We start from the raw sequence: 22926 nt of genomic DNA, 5'->3' as shown, positions 1-22926 counted from the left end.
CTGGACGGAAGAATTAGACTATTTTCTCCATTTTATCTCCTCTAGAAAGCTAGTCTTAGGCTTATCAGAAAGGTGTCATGACTGAAAAAATTTTACTGAATGTTCCACAATTATTTAATGACTATGGTAAGTGGGAATTGATAAAATGTACTGACAGTCTAGTGAAAAACATTTTCCAACCCAAAACATTCTGAATAAGGAAAAAAATTGCACTGCTATTATATCACTCACAAGAATGTCTATATCTAGTGCAGATGTGGGTACACCTTAAACTGGTTGCCAGCCAATTGCAGGGCACACAGAAACAAACATTCACAGTCATAAGAGTAACTTAGAGTGCTCAATTCAATAACCATGCATGTTTTTGGAATGTGGAAGGAAACCTGTGTATTTGTAGGAAACCCACGCAGGCATGGGGAGACTAGGCAAACTCCACACAAGAAGGATGGAGCCTAGATTTGATGGAAAATGCTATTAGTAGGCTAACACTTAGGATCGATAATCACAGAAGCGATGAATAGCATTTCCATTCATTTCAGAAAGATGTGATTAGGGAACAAGTTAAATTCATATCTCAAGGCAGCACCTTACCTGGATGAGACATATTCACTGATACCGCGTCAGTTGGGAGGAAATGGAGACTGTGTCAAATCAGGTTACATAAAATTGATAACATACTTTGTTACAAGCATGGAAACTATATTGAATCAAGTTATATTATATTAAAAAGGATACAAATACATGCTTAAAAATTTGAATTTCATATATTTTCCCGAACACCAATTTAAATAGTTCATCCTGTCTAATTATTACATTATAATTATGGTCATTTACCTTTAAGATTAATAAAGCAAAGTACATTCACAAATCACGATTTAATAAGCATGCAACCAAAATACTATTATTCATCCATGCATTCATTGCTTCTTTGCTCTCTATTAAAAAGCATTACCTTCCAATTGGCATATGCTCAGACTTCAGAAGACTGCCTTTAAAAAGTGTGGCCACCAAGGGGGGTAAATACTTACTTCAAAGGACACACACTTTGAAAGCCATTCGATTCAAATGGGATGCATTACAACAACACGTACTTCAAATGAGTCATCCTTCATAGCTTATTGACTTCAAACGAAGAAGTGCAGGTGAACTGGAATGCCACGCATCTACACAAGCAGCTGCCTTGGAAAACAAGGCAAAACACACACAAATAAGTGGAGGGAGCAGTTCAAATTAAAACTTTGGAGTCGTACAGTATATGACCGTCAACAAGTCACTAGAGATTACTTCATCATAAAATATTGCTTTAGTTGGTCTATGCATAATGCCCAAGGGGGTGCACATTTGGGAACGAAAATAACACACTTGTGCCCAGCAAGCTTTTCAGTTGTTTATAGATCTATCAATCTATGTATCTATCGAACTATCGATCTGTCATTTTCTTTGCATTTCAATGTGTGTGTGTGTGTGTGGGGGGGGGGGGGGGTAGCTGAAAGGCTGGAGGGTTGTCTAATATGTTTAGCTACCAAGGGAAATAAAAAGTGAATACTGGTGGTCAGACTAATCGCCTGCAAACAGCCTCTCACTGCTCAGTGTATTTTAATTTAAGCCATGGATGACTACACAAGCGCACACACAGCCTTGTGTGCATGCACACATGCATGCACAATGGACAGTCACTCTGCGATCAGCAAGTGAGCTTTTGGAACCCATTCTCTCTTGCTGGCATCAGCCTAACTACCACATATCACAAACACTGCCTTTTTTTTCTGCCAGGAGGAAATTCAAGCATTGTGACTTGAAATTAAACAACTAACTACTTGGGGAGGGTTGCCATATGAAAGTGCCAATACACATTGAACGATCAAATCATTTCATTTACTCTTCATCCTGCTGGTGTGCCGCATCCTTGATCAGTTTCATTCTCACTCATTATCAATAGCAATTCATCTCTAAAGTCACTCAGAAGGAATCCAGAGTACCCCAGTCAAGAACGAGATGCACACAGTCCCTGAGCTAAATTTGGGACATGTGATTCAACCACCGACTTAATAGTCGTGCTGAATTAACTGATACTTTTGAATGATCAATATTAAGCAACGTCTGCTTTAAATCACAGTGTGGATCTGTGCAAAAGTTGTCAGTTTACAGAATAACCCACGTACAAAAGAACATGAAAATAGGAAATGAAGACAGCAATAACGTTGCAATGTAGCAAGGTAATGTCATCGCTTTGATTCAAGTGCACATTACTTTGCCATGGAAATCCGCCATTTTAATCCCAGATCCGCTAAGGCCATTCGTCTGGAACAAATAGCAAGCGAAGGGTGACGAAGATGGGGGAAACATCAGAAAAGCCATCTGTAAATTCTACATGCTTGGAGTAAGCTTTGATGGAAGCTCTCAAACACAGCACATGTCGTGACAGTGGGAGTGTCACGTGGATTAAAGAAATCTAGTGCAAAAATGTACTCTTATTCTCAGTTGATCAAATTAGATAAATAGATGGAGCATATTGAGGGTGTGAGTGAGCTCTTAAATATTATATTATATTTATTATATTATATTATTGTGGCGGCTCGGTGTAGTACAGGTTAGCATGTCCGCAGTTCAAAGGGGGCAGGTTCGATTCCACCTCCCTGTGGGGAGTTTGCATGTTCTCCCCGTGCCCGTGTGGGTTTTCTCCGGGCACTCCGGTTTCCTCCCACATCCCCAAAACATGCATGGTAAATTGATTGAGCACTCCAAATTGTCCATAGGTGTGAGTGCAAGCACGGATGTTTGTCCGTCTCCGTGTGCCCCGTGATTGGCTGGCAACCGGTTCAGGGTGTCCCCCGCCTACTGCTTGATGACTGCTGGGATAGGCACGCCTGCAACCCCCTTGGGGACAAAGCGGTACAGAAAATGGATGGACATTACATTACATAATAATTTGCTGCTGAGCCTCACCTAATGTTTGGGGCTGAAATTTATCGAGCAGCTACTGTAGCTACTATTAGGGATTTCTGAGCAGCTGTTTTTTTTTTAAGATCAGATTTTACATATCACAACGTTACACACATTCTACACCACATGGTTATTCAGAAATGTTGGGAGTTTACTACATAAATATTGAGTATCGTTACATTTCTTTTCAGTATGTGTTGCACTTCCGCACACACACGTACGGACACACTCACCAAGATAAGTAAATGTCATTTGGTAGATATGGTTTTGCTCACTAAATTAGCGGATTCAAGAGGCAAAAAATAATGAAAATTTCGTCACAGTGTACGTACATGTACTATGCTGTATGAAGCATTAAGATGACATTATATGATTTACCCCCAAATTAATTTAATGAAGATGACGAATTAATTTGATGAAGGTGACGAATGAAGACCAAACCCCATTATAGTTACAGTAACCACTTTGAAATATTTGAAATATAATACTTACTCAAAATTTGGCCAAGGTATAATAGTAAAAATAATCTATGCCACTTTTTTCAGATAGATACCAGAACAAGTCCTCAATTCTTGAGTATTCACTCATACCAAGACCAATATCACTTGTACTTTGGATGCATAAAATTGTGAGAAAAAAACAAAAACAATGACGACTCACTTTAAAAAAGACATATATCCACTTTAAAAAAAGTGTACATCCAAAATTAGCAATTTAGCATTTTTATTTAAGATTACATTAAATTAATGGCAATTTTCCATATTTCTAGTACCCGATCATAAAACGCCTACAAGAGACACCTGACACCAATATCGGCCACTGCCACGAATATCGATACTTTGAAGTAAGGCTGATACTGACACTTTTACCATTACCTTGTATCAGCACTTGCCCATCCCTAAAAATGTGTTGTAGAGGGAAAGGATCAAGTGGTTATCACATCATCTTCATGGGTCCTTATTTAAAATTGCATTTTCTTCTCACTGGCCAAAAACAAAGATATTAACTGTATCAACTAAACTTTTCAGACTTTTCACAAAATGTCAAGTCACAGTTGAAACCACACTTGATACTCAGCAGGCACCTCTTGCCACCAGCTAGAATGTCAAAAGCTTTGAGCTTTGTTAAACAAAAGCAAATTGAATAGCACTAACAACACAATCGCGGCGGTGGCTATGTGGCAAGAAATGCTCCTTCTAGGGAATCAAATAAAAGGATGAGGACAATATTTTACTTATAGGCGGTAATGATCTGTGTGAGCTGTTGGCCTAAGAAATCTTTTTTTTCAATGACCGTGGAATTAGTGTCAACAAGGTTTCACATTTTGTGTCACCAAGACTCATGGGAAATCTCCATGGGAACAAGGCAATGTAAATCTTGTGTTTTGTATTAATCGCAAGCATGTATGAAACATGAAACTCACCCGCTGGTGTTTATCACAGCTCATTACCACAACAAGGAAAAAGTCAAATCCTCTTATGCCAATGAGCTTCGTTTAAATTTATCCGAATGCTCTTGGGAGAGGAACCTCATTCACAAACACGTACGCAACCGCACAAAGGTACACATGCTGATAGGTTCGAGTGAGTGTTTAGAGTTATCCCAATACCTGAGGGACTCGAACTCATTATGCTGTGGATATGTTGTCTGGCAAGATGTTTCAGCTCAGGCCAAAGCTGTGAGGCCACTTGAGAATTTAGTCTTGGCACCTTGTTTCTTATTTACCCCGCTCAGGCTTGGGACCTACAGTATCTGATGGGAGTCTAGCCACAAAGTTATTTTGAAGCTTGAGAATCAGACACGCTATGTTTTATGCATAAACACGTAAATGGAGGCACACACAACCAAATGGAAATACACCTCGACTCACTGCCCAAACACAAATAAACACACATGCACTGGCAAAATCGGCGCTGACTCATGTTCGAGACATAAGTTAATGGGGACATCGCTCGTAGGTTGGTCCCATGGGAAGATACTCATTGATATTAAAAACAACACACAATCACATCACCTTGTCCTGGTAGTTCTGTTGCGAACAAATCACAAGTGTATTGTTTTTCCCTCGCTCCTTACTTTATCAGCTCAATCCCTTCTGCAAGACTGATTTTAATCCTGATTCTATAGTCAAGATTTCTACAACTCAAGCACCTATGCTAAGTTGAACAGTTCAGCACTGAAGTCTCCACTCTCACGTCAAGTCATGATAATATTCAATATTTCTCAAAAGTATCTTTTGCCATTGTTATTGTCATGTCAAGCACTTTCAAATATCCTGTATGAAACGTGTATAAAACATGCAAAAACTCTTGGCTCCGCTTAACAGTTTCTAACAGTTTGCACATAAATTAAAGTCAACACCCTAAAGAATAATGGCATTACTCTGTACTCTGCATTCCAGAGGTGTCAAATTCATGTCTAGAAAGTAAAACCCACTCGTCTTGCTCCATTCTCCATCCACCACCATATCTTCCTCCTTCAGGACCAGCACCACCTCCTCACTGCCACTACCATGACTTAGTGACCGAGTCCCTGAATAACCTGTCCGCTAGTGACTTTCGCCACTGCTGTTTCTGCTGCTAAAATTACAATAATCATAGTGCATATTTTCCTCCACAAAGGCAATTGTTTTTTTAACCTGTCGTGTGACTGAATCTTGTCTCAGCAGCATGTTAGACCCCACCCCACAGTCCACCCCACATCAATCATCATTCTTGTAATTTCATATACAATGTATAATTCAATTTCCATATTTTATAACTGTGAAAGATACATTTCATCCAAATTTAAAGCCTGGTAAAAATCAAGACACACAAAACAATGTTTACATTTAGGGCACCTTATGGAGCCCGGGAGATGGTCAATGAAGCCACATGCAGATCATACTAAATATGCAGCACATAAATCAGAAGCTCTCATTTTGAATTCATACTTTTTCAGCCCGTCACTCTACAGGTACACATACTGTCAAAACAGGCTTTTCTGAGCCTATAATTTGTGGTAGATAACAGCTCGTGGCACAGGCAGGTGGCTATTAGTCCTGATAAATTATGAATCAGCTTTATAACTGACTGTCTAGTACCTGCTGGAAATAAATTGTGCTTGGGTTTCTGCACATTGGGCGTGCACACAATTTTCTACATAATGAGTTATTTTAAGTTAGTGAAGGTGTATCTGTTTGTAGCTTTGCTGTCTGTATTTCTCTGAATATGCTTGGAAAAGGAATCTAACTGTGTATATGTGTGTGTGTGTGTGTGTGTGTGTGTGTGCGTGCGTGCGTGCGTGCGTGCGTGCGTGTGTGCGTGCGTGCGTGTGTGCATGAGTGTCTTTGTGAAAGTGAACCTGGCTATAACCATAATGTGTCTCTCCTTGTGGGGCCATCCTGATAAAGACAAATGAGCTGACAGCAAAGTGAATTGCGTAAAGCACCGGGCAATTGTCACATTCCCAAACCGCACACATTCACACAGGAAACTGGACTTGTCCATGGCAGCCCCGTTTGCCCGATATGCAGTACAACACAGGATTTTGGGATTTTTTTCCTCCATATTTAGGTCTTGTTAAGTCTTCTGACAGTTTATCATGGTATCCGTGACAGGCACTGAGGGGAAAAGGCTGCTGATTGCCGGGGGCTCAAAGGTGAAGGCCCGTAAATGCTCAGACACCATGATTAAATACGATGAAATAGCTTCTATCCACCTAAGCTTGCGGTGAGAACCTTGACAAAACAAGATAAAATGTGCACGTGATAAAACTTGAAAGAACCGTAAGATACGTGAGACGCCCCCCTCACTACGTTTTAGGTTATTACTGTACTGTCAGATTTTTTAGCTTTCCCCCATTATACTTTGGCCCGAGAGAATTTCTCATTGACAGTCATCGACACCATGACTGACGTGGCCATTTTTCGAGTTCAAAAATTCTGTTCGGAAATCCACAGCAATCACGGCCTGTCAAGTTTTCCCATAAACGGGGTTGCAATGCCCGTAATCACAAAATATGTGGAACACCATTGCCCCACTCCATCTACTTGTTCAAAAGTGTCAACATTGTAAAGAATTAATTATCATCATCACCTTTTCCCTTTTTTATCTATCATTCAATCTGTGTATGTTGTTTTTCAATTACAGGGTGATAAAACCAGTACCAAACAGCATCAAATGATTATCCTACAGCCCAAAACCAAGTACTATCATTCACCTAAATTGATATCATCGCAAGAGGGAAATTGCAATGGGAAGGTAAGATGTGGGCAAACAAATATGCTTAACGGTTCCCACTATCTCTCTCTCTCACACACACACACACACACACAAACACACACACACACACACACACACACACACACACACACACACACACACACACACACACACACACATATAGATTGAAATGATTACACACTCCATTCAACCCTGACCTCTGCAGTGATATCTGCTCCTTCTGCAGGCCACTTTCTCACCACGGATATGTCAATCACAGGATCACGTTGTGAAAAGGTTAGTGGCTGTCTGTCATTTCCATCAATTCGCCTGCCCCTGGGCATCAAGCATGTCTACACACTCCTGAATCTTCTTGATTGCTTTGAAACCCTGGGAGCAGACATGCCATTATTTACTCGTTGTCTAGACAAAGAAAATGCATATTGTAATGTATAAGATGCCTTATAAAGAGCAGAAAATTAGATTGATTTCTGATGCTGGACTCTAACCGAATGTCTCTTTTTGTAATTGCCTTTCCATGATCTCCAGACCTTAGAGCACAAACTCCACACATATAGACACATACACACTCACACGCAGGCACATACGCACACAAGCACATACGCACACACACACTCACATGCAAAGACTTGTAAACAGCAAGTCAAAGTACAGTCGTATCTTGTAAGTGCCAGAACAATTTGTAATATTTGGAAGATTGCTAATGAGTGAGGCTGCTGCACACTATTTTCTTCACCCTCCGGAAGGATAATAATGACTTTAGTTCTTTATCACATGCTCTTCATTCCTTCTGGCAATCTTCATTGTAGTTTACACACATCCAAGATCAAAATACAAATCCACAGATGTATATAAAGTATATACATGTATAATATGTGCATGTATCCAATCTGCAGTTAGACACACATTTTTTCACAACCGCATGCAACTCAACTCAACTAAGCTACCAGTCCACATTGAAATCCCTTTTTCGTTCAGAACACCTCTTTGCCATATTGTTCTTTGTCAAGTCCTAAGTTATGTAGACCTTCAAATTTGCAAAGACACCTCTCATATGCGTTCCCAAACATTTGCCTGCAAACAGACTTGCAAAGCCTTTATAAATGTTTTCATGAATATTTCATGTTTTGATTAAGGGTTTGGTCAGGCATATCTGAGCATATTTCAATGTTGTGAAACATATACATATCAATAAATGAAAGCCCTCTGTCTCAGCTCTTTTTGCATTATGAATGACATCACATAACATTAGGTTGCAGGGTAATGATAAGAGAACAGCGGCACCAGTTTGATGAATTATGCATGAAAAAGCCTCTTTCAAACTTCTTGAGATGCCTCCTTAACAAAGTTCATTTTCCCAAGGCAAAATTGATATGTGGCTTTTGCTTTGGCGATTTGGACATTCGAAACCAAAATTCATACATACATTCAGACATATCTGTTCTTGTTTTTGCGTGAATTCATGTTCACTAATTGCCGAAAGAAATAAAGTAAGAAAAAAATGAAGTACTAATATTGTACACACTCACATCAAGTACACACAGTGAAATAATAACTTATTTTGTTGGTTGTTAATGTCAAATAACTCTGAAGTTGACAAAAACATTGTGGGAAATACATTTCAATTCACACATCACTATTCTCAAACAAGAAGTCATAATTGCACTATGGTCAGTGTGTATTTAATTGATCTGCCTCCAAGGGAATTTGTGGATTTTCTTTAGACTGGCAAGGCACAGCATGTGCACAGTATCCTGTGCAGTCACTTAAATTTCTGTCCAATTAGTCTGACACAAAAAAAGAATCATTTTGAATGACGAGCAACAAGCTAAAATTAATCTTTAGTGTTCTGTTTCACATTCTTGCGTATTAACTCTATGACGAGTACCGTATTTTTCAGCCTATAAGTCGCTCCGGAGTACAAGTCAGACCAGCCATATAATTCATAATAAAAAAGAAAAATACATATATAAGTCGCAATGGAGTATAAGTCACATTTTGGGGGAAATTTATTTGATAAAATGTCATCTTGAAAGGCAATTTAAAATAAAAATAGAATAGAGGCAACAACAGGCTGAATAATTGTACGGGATGCTAACGTCACATGACACAAACAATGAACTGAGAATGTGCCTGGTACGTTAGCATAGCGTATTAAGAGTTATTCAAATAACTATAGCATAAATGACATCCTGATAAGGTTACCAAACGATCTGTGTCACTCAAAATCACTAAATCCAATGAAATCTTCATCCTCTGTGTCACTGTTAAACTCCGCTAACTCCGGAAATAGAAGATGTGGCGCTTCCTCTTTTACGTCGCTTACGTCAGACTCATAGTTAGTTGCAATTCCAATTATTTCACAGGCCTAGCGCACCCTCTTGTGGTTTAGTGTGAAAATAACATGTGAAATGATATTATGTGTTAATAATTTCACACATAAGTCGCTCCTCAGTATAGGTCGCACACCTGGCCAAACTGAAAAAAACTGTGACTTATAGTCCAGAAAATACGGTAGCTGTCAATCATGTTGACTGAGCATAAAACAAACGCTGCTTTAAATGCTTTCCAGAGCCAGACGTGTTGGTGATCTTTCAAAGTCACAGTTTCATGACTGAAAATTGTCTTCTTGTATGTCAATGTCTCACCAGTGCCATAAACAACACTTAGATAAGGCTTTATAGACCCTTCCTTGTGAGATTGCGGCCATAAAAAAAAATAAAAAATAAAAAAGAATTCTGACTGGACTTAGTGAAGCACTTAAATTGTCCAATGCTAGCATCTATTCTTGTGTACTCTCATCATTCATTGTGACCTTACATTAATTTAGGGAGTGTTTTAGTTTTTTAAATAAATGTGAAACCCTTTCTAAAGACTAAAGGCACCCGGTATATATGACGAGATGAATGTGAATAGAAAATGTTAATATCCAAACCATCATTTCAGCCTTATCATGCGTTGTCATGCAGGCACAACTAAAATGTTACATTTCCAGATAAACAGTGTATGTATTTTTCGGGATGAGGTTTCACAGAGAGAAAAATTATGCCCCAATGTGATATGACAAAAAGGGAAAAGTTAAGCCTCTGTGCCATAAATAAGCTCACACAAGGACGCCTCTCTGTGTGAGGTAGAAATCGAGCAACAAGCGCAAGGAGAGATGTTGGATTAAGAGCAAGAAGCAGCTGTTATAATAGTATTAATGATGCATTTCCCTGGGTGAGATGAGGGCAAACATGTACTCCTCATAGTCACAAGGTCACAGTGTGAGAACGAAATGTTACACATACGATAAAATACATCTTTATTTATATGGCGTTTTCACAACAGCCTATATAACGTCTGAATACTCACAGCAACCGAAACTGCCTAGATTCTGGCCATGTCGACAGTTCGAGTTTATGAGTTTCTTTATTATGTACTATAATATTTGATAAACCGCTTAAGATTTCATTTGTTTAAACTGTGCAAAATGAAGTCTTAGCTGATGTTGCTAGTAACACTCGAATAGTTCGGAATAATAGACTAATGCAAATGTCACACAAGGCATATGAGGTACGACTGTTCATGTATTTGTGATGTATAATTTTTGTCAGGCTCCTCCGAAATGCGTATTGATGCTGGTCCAAGATTTGCACATAGTGAAGGATATTTCAAGACTGCGTTCAAAATCCAATTGTACATGGGGTTCCATGCAATATGGTTAAAATGTGGACCGTACTTTTTTTTTATAGTATTGTGAGCAAAACATTTTTGGACTATCCTTTGTAATCTACTCAGAAGTATTGTACAAGCATGTTTATCCTCTACAAGTCACTATCCACACTTTATCACTATCTCTGCAGAGTGATTCCAGGAATGCCTTTTCTTTGCAATGCACAAAATGAATTTCTCCTAATCAATCTCGTCTTCCAAATCAGTGGGTCAGATTCCTTGACCCTGGCCTCGTCCTTTACATCAGCCTTTTTGTGCGAGATAGCCTTCAGTTTTCTTTGTTTGATTCATTCTGGCACAGCAATATGAGGCATGGCCTGCTAGGTCACATTGTTATTAGAGTTTCAATTTCTTTCAGCTGATGTAAATTTAATATCTACTGTACTGAGGCACCTTGAGCAACAATGGTTCTTTTATTCTTTTTTGTGGGTTGTGGTGACCGACACATTAAAAACGTATATCGGAACGCAACTGCCCATAATTCCATATAGGCCTGCCGAGTGGTCAACATATCAGTATGTGAGTGAAAAAAACAAAAGGAGGAGAAAAAAATGGCTGAAATTACTTTATACCCTTTGGAATTTTTCTTCCATTAATTTTTTTCATGCCTCTGCTCTCCTATCACTCTGTCTTTATTTTTTTGGTCTCACTCAACTGTCAGTGATAAAAGGTAAAAAAGAATAAAGTCACCACATTAAAAGGAATTGTCATACAATTTGAACTAGTTAGTTATGGACTTGGTGTAAGTAGTAGCCTGACTATGACTAGGTGTGACAAATGTACCCGGCTGGACTGGAAATCGGGTACACTGACCCAGCAGTCCTCTGGGACCAAATGTGATGCTGTTTAGCTTTTTGACGAGAGGGTCTCTCTTCAATGTAGACAGTGTCACAATTTGGCTTCATTGTTGTTGAAATGTTTGACTTTTTCATTCCTCTCTCGACTGCTCCACTCTGCCATTAATTTGGCAGCTTGGTCATGAAGTGCTGACTCCACGAGTGAAAGTAGAATCCCCACAGTCTTAATGGAGGCTTTTGTGCACTTTTTTAGACACTGGGCTTAACAAGTAGGCCAGACAAGAAGGCCAGAGTTGACATTCATACACAAACTTTACAACTGTGAGGTAAACGTGCTAACTGCTTATGCATGAATAAGTATTATTTACTGCAGTTCTTAATGACTTCAAGATCATATTACACAGTATATCAATTCATTCGTACGTATATCTTCAAGTGTGCTGACATTATGTGAAACATATCTATCTACTTATGTTCTTGGACTGGTGTTTCTTAATACTAAAGTCAGTATCTGCAACATATTAGAGTTTGCGCCGTTCAATATGAAATTTCCCAAAGTAATTTCATATATATCAAGATACATAACCAATGTCGGAGGAAATTAATGATTACATTTGTGATAGGCAAATGGAAGAAGGTATGTGTGTTAAAACAAGGCTTAGATTTCACATGAACATTATTGATGCAACTGTTGTAGGTATATGTGACAATATGCATCCAGGAAGGTGTATTTGGGAATATGTCATTGCTCCTCCCACTCATTAGAGAAGGACATATCTACATGTGGCATTTACCTCTGACCTCTGCTCCACGGCAAGCACAATTACCGAAAGGCCAGGTTCCTTAGCGAATGTCCATCACGTCCACCGCTTTCTCTCCTACTTGCTGTCAGATCATTTTTTTCATACCTTTCAGCCCTCGTTGTTATGCAAATATAAACTAAAAATAAGTCAAGAAAATACAAAATGTTTAATTGGAGTCTAATTAACTGCCTGCTATCTCTCGTTTGTTGAATAGGAGCAACAAACAAGATTAAGAGAGAGTTAACAAAACTGGAGGCCTGATTGGGTGCAGCCACACTGCTCTTAATTCTTTTCTCTCGCAATCACTTCTCCAACCCTTCTCCCCATCCGTCAGGAGGTAATAGACCGTACTTCCTGAGAGGGTGAGATGAAGAGATAAAAAGAAAATTCTACCAAGCATCTCTCTTGGGCAAGACATTGGAAGCAGAGTCACAGCCTCAAAAAAACTTTTCAAAGGATCGGGTCAGTGGTCACAGAGAGGGGTTGGATGAGAAAAGAAGAGACAGTTGCTGAGGTTAAGGTAGATGACGATGTTAAAAGGTGCTGAAATGAATTTTTAGAGTAAACCGAGAGTCCATGTTGACCTCTGAAAAGGAAGACTTACCACTTCACCATAAAGACTGTGACCTGGACTACAAATTATAGCAATAATTGATTTTGAGTTGTTGTGTAGATAACAAAATAGCGTCACCTTTAAATGCAAATGAAAACAAATATGTTGTGATCAAATCTCCACAAGCAGTTGTGGCGCTTGTGAGCCTTCTTTGTGGACACAGGTAAAGTGAAAGATACATTTGTGAATGAATCTGACAGTACAATGCCCCCAACGTATGAGAGCAGCAAAAGCTTGGTGATTAAAAAGTCACAATGAAATACAGACCTGCACATCATGTCAACCAACTTTTAATAAAAACAGCATGTTCCAAAAGGAGCAAGAAAAAAAAGCTGCAAAACTCTTGCTCCTTCCTTGGAAAACCTCTTTGGAGATCAAGATGAATGGGAGGAAGTCCAGGAAAAGATGTGTGTATATCTAAGTGTGCAAAATGAGGTAAATTACTTTGCTTTTGTTTAACCTTGCGCTGTAGGGTCCCTTATTTTAATAGGGTAGTTGATTAGTTTTTCAATCCAACATAATTGAGTAAGTGATAAAGAATACTAGTGGTATCCTTATCATACAATTACACTCCAAAGCATATCTTTCTTGCTCTGTCAGACTGTACTCTGTCCTTTTTTTTAACACTTTAACCCAATCACTGTAATCCATGGACAATCTCCTTTCGTCTAAGAAATATTTCTTAAAGTAAGGTGACTTTTTTACTGCTGGATCATTATCTCATCAACAGGCCAAAATGGATATTCTCTTCATGCCTGCCTTGATGCTTTTATCAGTCAATTTCTGCAGTATGTAAAATTTTCTACAAATATTTGGCATTGGCTAATGGGGAGGAGTTTTAATACACGTACACAAAAGGATGGGATGGATTAGATGTAAATGACTAATGTAATTGGATTTGAGTCATTATATAACAAAGGCTTGCACCGCAAATCGGCATAACTAATGTATTGCACTTGAATCAGATTTTCACACAAATACAAAAATGCTTCATCCTGTTCAGTGATGTTAATGTCCAGAATGTTTCCTTGTTAACCATACTCACTAATCCTGAAACATGGTCATGTCTGACTGTATTTTTCTGCAAGAAGACAGAACACGAGGCACCAGCATATTTCTGTATGTGTTCTGTGTTTTAACATGAATTACATTTGAACCTTAATCACATTTTAATCCTAACATTCCTTTTCAAGTCCTTTAATTATCACATTTCAACATCCGTGTGCCATGAAATTCATAACTGTGCTTGAAACCATAAGGTTTAAGAATCCCGACCAGCAGTGCATCAAAAGGTCACCTGAGATATTTGCCTTTTTGCTCTGCTCTTTTCACCACAAGTGAAGCAACCACATTAGTATGAATGCTTCACTGATTTATCTCTCAAAATCATTGGCCACCCTTACTTTATTTGTGAACAAGACCGCAAAAGTTCTGAACTTATTATCTGGGCCTTTTTGCCCCTTGTAGGATCATCCAGAACAAACAGGATAGGTGATTTAAATGACTCATAGCTTGCAAAACAACAAGTGACCATAACTCACCTTGGATCCTGAGGTTGGAGCTAATGGGGTCGTGGATATCATTGTGCTGCGGTTATAAATATAACTACAGTGTGCAGTGAAACCTCTGAATCATTGTACAACTCAATTCATTTATGCATTATTATTACTACTATCATATTTCTTATATTTTTAAACCCTCTTCTTTGGCTATGGCACAGTTGTAGATGTGTGTGTGTGTGGAGGGGGGGGGGAGTCAAACACGGACATGAACAATCATGTTGGAATGTGTTCTCCAAGGGTACACTTCACAGTGGTGGTCTGATTGCCTTGGCCAATTTTACATCATCCACCCATGGAGGTTCTGCTTGCACTTCTTTTAAATGTATTGTGTGTGATTCCATCTTCTGCGTAGCAGCAGTCCATTTCTGCTTCAGCATTGTTAAAGACAGTATGCCTCTTCTGTGATCATTTTAAAGGAATCAAAGGCTATTGGTCGGGAAGTAAGTTAGCTATGTCCACTTCCACAAATCTCCCAAAATATAGAAAGAAAGAAAACTCCACCCTTGCACACAGTTAGACAGCACTTTGTACTTGTGCTAGGCATGAAAATAGGGCCCACTGTCTCCAATCTAATATTCCCAATGCACTACTATACTAAGAAAACACTTTTAAATGCCACATTTGCACTCAAGCAATTTGATTGCATTTTTCTCCCAAATTAATTTTGTCAACTCATTATAGGCATTTGTTATTCTCTTTGTTGTATAATGAAAACGTTCTATGCCAGTATTGCCTTTATTATAACTGTGGTTTCATACCTATTTTGTTTCCAAAAAAAAGGGAGTTTTCAGTAATTGAACAACATTTCATCCAGGCTTTTAAAATGACCAATAAACTCTGACAAAATCACTATCAATATAATGTTATAGTCCTTGTTTAAAAGTATTTGGTGCAGGACCATGGATGTTTTTTTGCAATAGACGTGGCAAAAGTGGTGCTTTTTTTGTGTGCAAATTTAAAATGAAAAAATATTCCTCATTAGTTCAGGATGCAGAGGGTCTTAGGACAATAGTGACATGTCAAAAACAAACTGGTGTGAGTCTTCACAATAGTAAAAAAAAAATGTGCCAAAGCAGAACTTGTAATGAAGACCAAGCACAGTAGAAAACTGGGTAGTGTTTTTTAAAATGTCCTATGGCTTTGTTTGTATAGTTCAAAATCAGTATCAAATGATGATAATAGGTCAGGCAAAGAGAGAGTATAAGATTGGAACCAAAACAGTCATTTTTATCAGTGGGAGATTTTAATATTAACAGCTATTTTTGCACTTAAATTACATTTCATGAATCCAAAATATGACTGAGTCTGATGTGAAGAAAATGAATGTATTCTATCTCCACCTTTCATTACAGGGAAATTAAATTTTCGCATATCAAACAACAAAAAAACAGACTGTCTTTAACTTGTAGCAGCATTCCCTCCATCGGTTCCACTTTTTTAACGCTGATCCGGTTCAGAGTCATGTAAATAACTCGTGTATTCTACACTACAAGAAGAAGTGATTGTCATTCATGCTGGGAATAAAAATGGGCCAAATAAGTGTTGAAGAGATGAGACAACGATAAGCAGGCTATCACTCAAATGAAATGGCTCACGCTATAAGTCACCAATAAACACATGCATGCTTGAGCATGTTTATATCTATGTTTCTGCTATTCACCTGTGCATAGTTTCAGGTTTTATTAGTGTAAGGTTCGTTTCCAGTTCTTTATATTTAATGCTCGCTATGCTATCTGTAATTACCAAGAGACAGCCTTCACAGTTTAACTATTTAATGGATACCAGAATGATCGATACACAACTGTGGAGCCTTTTATGCGAGATGCGGAAGAATGTCTAACTCCCACCGCCAAGGTTCCTGCTCTTATACTACTCTGGGCTGCCTTCCTGCAAGGAGGTGACTCTGTCCAGCCTGTGTGATAATGTGTGACCTTGTAGTCTTAACTGAGAGCGACTTCTACATATGTGCAAAGAATGTCATAGAGAAGAGTAAGGTAATGAAGCAAGAGAAGGGTTACAGCGATATAACAACATAGCTCAAGCAACCTAGCAAATCACATGTGCCAAACCGGCCTATTCTAACATTAGTATCATCTGTCAAAAATAAAACTCAATTGGTCATATTCTGTTTCCTGATCAACTACACTACAGCAGCCTACTGAGCATTTGGCTAAACTGTTCTTTCATTAGGTACAGTGATGGTTTAAACCTATGGTGAATCTTCATTCCAGTTGCTCTCAAAAGCCCGAGCTCGTCAATCTCGGAATGATCTAATTGAAGCCTTTTGGGAAGAGGTATTAAAAGTGGTTGGGTGTCTGCCATATGCAGGCCAGATTAACAAGCAAATGAGGTAGTGTTATCTTGACAAGCATCCAATATCATAATTTCACAAAACTGCATTTCTCAGCTCTTTAGTTAGAAAATGTTGGCGAATTCCAACAAAACTGTTGCTATGGGAGCTTCAACTCTGATCTCTTCTGAGGATGTCATTGTTTTCAAGCCCAAATTATGTTACCACTATGGGACTTGTTCTAAATGAACTATCCCCTTTGGGTTTTTTCACAATACCCACCTTTAGTTTGCTTTAATCAAATGGCGCTTCCCCCTAGGTTTGGTCAGGTGTGAACACGGTAATCAAAATCGGGTACGGAAGACATTCCAAACAAACAAGACTATTTTGAGAGTATCTTAGTCAACAGTCCAAATAATTATTTGTCTTTTTGAATTATCTTCTTGTTATGAGGTGGTGTATCTCATGTACTGTCAGTGAGCTACTACTGCCGCTCACATTAGCGCTCTTTGGCGATGTGATTTTATCGGTTGAACAAACATGCCTTTTTTTAGTCTCCTAAAAAGTGACGCTATCTGGGGGTACAAGAATTACGCCAGACAGCAGTAAAATAATCCCACCTTTCAGCATTATTCATCCTGCTCAACAGCTTTTTTTACTATATGCAGTATATTGGCTGTTTCTGCTCAACGTGGTTCTGCTCTTGTCTTTTTTTATACCCTTTTATTGTCAGTATTGAAAAGTAAATGTGACATTCCGAGTTCCTAGAATTTTTACACGGTCTTGCAAGTGACATAGGCTGACTTCTGTATTGAATCCATCTGAAAGGCGCATAATCATAATTGTGCTGTGCAGCAAAGTGAGTTATTTGATGGTAAGACGAGAAACTGAGAGGAACAAGAGCCAGTCTCATTGTTTCTACTGCAAAGAACCAATTCCACTTTTTCAAAAGGGAAGAAAGAACAAGAAAAAGTGAAAGTGACTCAATGAGTCTGATCAGTTCAGTTTCATCTTATAACCTGCACCGGATATGTACAACAGGGATTGATATGATCAGTAAGTTTTAATGGTAGAAATCTAAGTTAGCCAAAGTGAGCAGCTGCAGTTTGAGTCTTACATGCTGACAGTTAAGATTTGAAAATCCAGCACAGTCTTCTCTGGTTCTAATTAAAGATGTGCAGAATAAAAATAGGTGAAAGAGAAGTGAGGCTTTGGCTTGTGCAGTCTCAGCTGAATGGACTTGAGGAACGTATTACCATGCCTCAAAGCCAGGATTCTTAAGTGGATAGACAGACTGCACAACAGCAAACATAATTAAGACCCAGTTGAATAGACAAGAGCAAGGATTCGTAGAATACAGGGCAAGTCAGACTAGCCAATAATAAATGAAACAGACGAGGTCTGCTGTTGTTACTCAAGAGCAGCAAGTTAGCGCAAGCATGCCTGTATGAGTGTGAAACACTTTCATGTACTTTCTGGAGAATATTAAGAGTGACTGCCTTGTGAATTAATCAGAAAAATATCAAAACAAATGGTAATAGCTTCTCAAAACAGTCAACCTTAAATTGATTATTTATGTCATATTTACTTTTCCATCTTGTGCACTATTTCAATCTTTTACAAACCTGAAATTTGTCATAAATATACACATTTAAAAGTGTAAAGCTGAGGTAGAGATGAGATGTACTTTTATAAAATCAAAAATCCAAAGTGTACAGCTGTGATGTCACTGTAAAAAATAAAACATCATAAATGCTTGCCTTTTTATTTTTTTAGAGTAGGTATGTTTTTTACACTGTTTACTTCGATATTATGATTCCCACACAAGCTACCTAGCCACAGCCACATATTTTTTCACCTTAATTATTTTTTCACAAAAAAAACAATGTAAATGTTTTGACATTTCAAATGCTCTAAGGCGAATCTTGTCGAAGTAGAGGTATATTGAGGAGTTCAAATTTGATATGCAGTACATTGACTGATATATGAGCAGCAGGCTGCACAGAGGCACTCAAAGCGCTACATATGGCTTTTGAGCTCCCTCTCTGGTATAATCTCCAAATCGTTTCCATACAACTTGCCCTCATTATTGAGGCTGAGAGGGACCCTTTACCAGCTGGTTCTGGGTAAGAGTTGGGACCTAAAACCTCACAACTATCATGTAGATGTCCCACCAAGCTGCCCTGGTGTAATTTAACATTGTGTCCATGATAACTACGTGTAATGTTTTTATGTGAATGTTAAAACAACGTGATTATACTAAATTAGATAAGACATATTTGTAGAGGACTTTGAACATCACATCAAGAAATAATATTTCAACATATCACTATTAAATTTTATCCAGGCTGTAAAATCATTACCCTGGCATCTGCGCAGATTAACCAGCATTCTGCTTCTTTTTTTCTTCTCAGATGAGTCACGAAATCGTGTTCGCTGAGAAATCTAATTCAGGACACATCCGTGAGTCTAATATTCATGGACGCAGGGATGGGGAAAGACGATGGGATTGGCATGTGTAGCTGTTACTAAATTGTGAAATGGGTGTCAATTTATGACGGAAGATGAGAAAACTGAGCAATGCGCCAATTGCAGGAATAAAATCAACTTGTTTAACAAGAAGACAGTTTCTGTCTTCTTCCATTATCCCCAAAATATATTCAAAGTATCACTCATAAGACACATTTGCACAAAGAACCTCTTCATAAGACAAATTTGCACAAAGAACCTGTTCATATTTTGATTGATTCACTCCCTTCATAGACTTGCGCACTTTATTGCAATTCAAAGCGAGAGTTCATACAAAACATTAAACATTAAATTTTATTTTATTATTTCGTTAGTTTTTGTTTTGCAACACTGCATTCAAAAGGAAGGGGAGATGAGATGATCAAATTGTTTGACCCTACTAGAAGAACCACTTGACAACAGTCCTTCCACAGCTTTGTTAACATTTGTATCGACCAGATGGTGGGAAAAAAAACTGTGATGATTAAAAAAAAAAATAAAAAAAAAACTATAACCGGGTGATATTAAAATGTTGTGTTGTAAAGACAGCCGGCAATAATGTTTTGTGGCAGGAATTTCCTGTGTACTTTTTTTTTCTTCATTATTTAGACAGGACAGCACCAGTTTGATGAACACTCAAGATATAGGCATATATAAAAACATCCCAGTGTAAAACCAGTCAGAATTAGCCAGAGCATAGTATAAAAGGTTATATCCACACTGTATATCTATCAACTAATGGTAGATAAGATAGATCCACCACATTAAACTGTACACTTTCAGATTTTTGAATCATTTTATAAAACCAGTGTCATTACACTTCATGACAAGTGAGTTAAACTGCACTTTAAAATACTATGAATGCACAAATTTTGAATCGAGGCAGGAAATTTTGAAAATATTTTTCAAGTCCTGATGTACTTTCCAAAATTTAAATGGACCTCAATGCTCAGGAAGTTTAATTTTGTCCGATCGCACAACTGCAGCGCACAGCTGAATGCGCAACCGTAGCGCGTCACCGATCGCGCTACTGCACCGCGCTGGTCGCATTATTGTGACAGAGCCGTCGCTGAAATTTAGTAAATATTTTTAAAGTCCTGATGTACTTTCCAAAATTTAAGTGGACCTTAGTGCGCAGAGAACTTAATCTTCTCCGATCGCGCAACTGCAGCGCGCAGCGGACCGCGCAACCGTAGCGCGCCGCCGACCGCGCAACTGCACTGCGCTGGTCGCATTATTTTGACAGTGTGGTCACTAAAATATAGAACATATTTAGAATGTCCGAATGGGGTTTCCAAAATTTAAGTGGACCTCAGTGCGCAGAGAGCTTAATTTGGTCCGATTGCGCATCCGACCGCAGCGCGCAGGGCGCTCACTGTCGCATTGCTTTAGGAGCGTCTTTGTGTTTTAGGATGGCTTTACTACTCCCACTTGCTTCATTTGGAAGCGTTATTAGAGTTGATGCAATCCTCAAAGTAACGAGAATGTAATAACAAACGGAGTCAGTTGGCATGCGGGTCCTCTCGGTTCATCTCGCGAAGTTCGACAACCGAATATCGTCCGACATCCGAATTTTTTGTTCGAATACCGAATTGTTCGAGAACCGGGACGTTCGAAAACCGAGGCTCCACTGTATGTTGTCCTCGATTCAACCTGCGTTACATATAATCGCCTGAATTTTTAGGGCATAGGTCATACAGAGGCTGCCACTTGTTTATTAAGTGATTGTTTATGGAATTTAGACTCCCATAACATCATCAAGACCATACTAGCTGCCAAATTAAATGGCATCAACCTGCTCACACTAATAACAAACAAGACAGCATATTTATCCTGCAGCAGCAGTTGAGAGACGTGTCATGCGTTCAAGGTCAGTGCATGGTGAGTGTGGGCTCTTGTATTTCTGCATAACCGCTAAACTGTGAAAGCTACAAGATCAAACACTAATGAACCTGTAATTTGATTTTCCATAACTCAGAAGGTTCATTAAAATAATTTGTTCCAGGTTCAAGCAGCAAGGTGATCTGGTTTTAATCTTTACTCCTGTGTGGCATTTTTGTATTCCTTGTGCTTTTGTCAGTTTTGACCAGACACTTCATTCACTTCTTAATAGAAGAGTGTGATAGTGGATCGTTGTTTGTCTGGTGTTCCCTCGGTTGGCTGGTGACCAGTCTGTTGAGATGAGTCCATATGTGCTGTTCAAAGTCCCACGGTGCATGATATGGTGTAAAAGTAACATCAACTGTCTACTGAGCTGAACATAACGTTCCATGTGATATGTTGACGTCTCCTGTGGTGTGTGTGTGTGTGTGTGTGTGTGTGTGTGTGTGTGTGTGTGTGTGTGTGTGTGCGTGCGTGCGTGCGTGCGTGCGTGCGTGCGTGCGTGCGTGCGTGCGTGCGTGCGTGCGTATCTATCTATCTATCTATCTATCTATCTATCTATCTATCTATCTATCTATCTATCTATCTATCTATCTATCTATCTATCTATCTATCTATCTATCTATCTATCTATCTATCTACCTACCTACCTACCTACCTACCTACCTACCTACCTACCTACCTACCTACCTACCTACCTACCTACCTACCTACCTACCTACCTACCTACCTACCTACCTACCTACCTACCTACCTACCTACCTACCTACCTACCTACCTACATACATACATACATACATACATACATACATACATACATACATACATACATACATACATACATACATACATACATACATACATACATACATACATACATACATACATACATACATACATACATACATACATACATACATACATACATACATACATACATACATACATACATACATACATACATACATACATACATACATACATACATACATACATACATACACACACACACACACACACAAATATATATATGATGCAAATATATGAATATATTTGCACATGGGGAAATCAGTCTGAGTCGACTTGGGATGAAACCACTTGCACTTCCAATTTGTTATTTGATCAATATATATATATGATGCAAATATATGAATATATATATTTGTGTCTGTGCGTGTGTGTGTGTGTGTGTGTGTGTGTGTGTGTGTGTGTGTGTGTGTGTGTGTGTGTGTGTGTGTGTGTGTGTGTGTGTGTGAGATTTTTTATGACAGCTCTTGAACTATTTAATGTTACTAGGAAGTGCTCTCTGTACTGAATTATCTATTCAACAGCTGCATTTGTCATTTTTGCTGGCAACACATTAGTATTAATTGAAGTTACCAGACACCTTTAGAGGTCAGGACAAAATGACTTAATCAATACTGATGACCATACGTTTGGCCTTTTTCACATTGAAATCCATAATGGTATTTAGTTACAGGAGGTAAATGCATCATGGCTCCTTCTTATGGCATTTTCTTTGAGAATTATGATGCATTCTTGCAATGACCTTTGGGGTAAAAGCACAGTTGTGGTGGATGTTTCATCCTCTC

General features: G+C 38.6%; 1 long non-coding RNA gene across 2 annotated transcripts in view; it reads left to right on the top strand.

Moving 5' to 3' along the window:
• Window positions 1-22926, top strand: part of LOC147054700 (uncharacterized) — a 125105-nt gene that overhangs the window by 47253 nt on the left and 54926 nt on the right. Inside the window, exons 2-3 of one of the 2 annotated variants that reach the window (XR_015066778.1) lie at window positions 7074-7184; window positions 7393-7442. This is a non-coding gene — a long non-coding RNA (uncharacterized LOC147054700). Of the gene's footprint in view, window positions 1-7073; window positions 7185-7392; window positions 11465-22926 lie in introns of those variants that run through there. The other variant, XR_015066777.1, reaches the window with a different exon arrangement.

This window comes from Syngnathus leptorhynchus, chromosome 7 (genome assembly GCF_054491065.1).
Source record: "Syngnathus leptorhynchus isolate UIUO chromosome 7, UIUO_Slep, whole genome shotgun sequence".
NCBI classification, from domain to species: domain Eukaryota; kingdom Metazoa; phylum Chordata; class Actinopteri; order Syngnathiformes; family Syngnathidae; genus Syngnathus; species Syngnathus leptorhynchus.
This window is presented reverse-complemented; position numbering and strand designations above follow the sequence as displayed.